This window comes from Glandiceps talaboti, chromosome 12 (genome assembly GCF_964340395.1).
Source record: "Glandiceps talaboti chromosome 12, keGlaTala1.1, whole genome shotgun sequence".
NCBI classification, from domain to species: Eukaryota; Metazoa; Hemichordata; class Enteropneusta; family Spengelidae; genus Glandiceps; species Glandiceps talaboti.
Genome location: NC_135560.1, coordinates 4,565,498 through 4,566,057, shown reverse-complemented (window position 1 = coordinate 4,566,057; position 560 = coordinate 4,565,498). Strand labels below are relative to the sequence as shown.

Below are 560 nucleotides of genomic sequence, written 5' to 3'. Positions count from 1 at the left end.
GGTGGTGGTGGTGGTGGTAGTGAGAGTAATTATTATGGTTGTTGAGTGGTGGGGGATGTGGTGTGTTGTCTTGGTGATGGTCATGGAGGTGATGTTTGTGGTGGTGGAGAGGGTAATGATGATGGTGGTGGTGGTGGTGGTGGTGGTGGTGGGGGGGGTGGTGGTGGTGGTGGTGGTAGTGATGATGATGATGATGATGATGATGATGATGATGATGATGATGATGATGATGATGATGATAACGTTATAAAATGTTTGATCTCGATTAATAAATTGTCAGTTGATCCAATAGTAGTCAATTTTTAATTAATTAATGTTACATTTCGACTTATTCGTCTTATCTATGTAGAATATTCATCATAGTTTGGGAACCAAAAATCATAAAACCATTCAAATGTCCCATTAGTAGTGTCTCCATTCTTGAAATACGATCAAAAACCATACATAATTACAACTAAACTTACAGACTTGTGAATGGTTTCTTTAGAACTTATCTACACCTGTACTACACGAAAACAATTTCAGGATACTACAGTATATATGCAGGGTGTCGAATACTA

The 560-nt window shown here is 38.2% G+C and overlaps 1 protein-coding gene across 1 annotated transcript in view; it reads right to left on the bottom strand.

Annotated features, from left to right (window-relative positions):
* Positions 1 to 274: 274 nt before the first annotated feature.
* The window catches only part of LOC144443212 (sulfotransferase 1B1-like), a 5,486-nt gene continuing 5,200 nt past the window's right edge, over positions 275 to 560 (bottom strand). Inside the window, exon 6 of the mRNA XM_078132623.1 lies at positions 275 to 560. This exon is cut by the window's right edge and continues 748 nt beyond it. The gene's annotated coding sequence lies outside the window, so the exon portion shown is untranslated.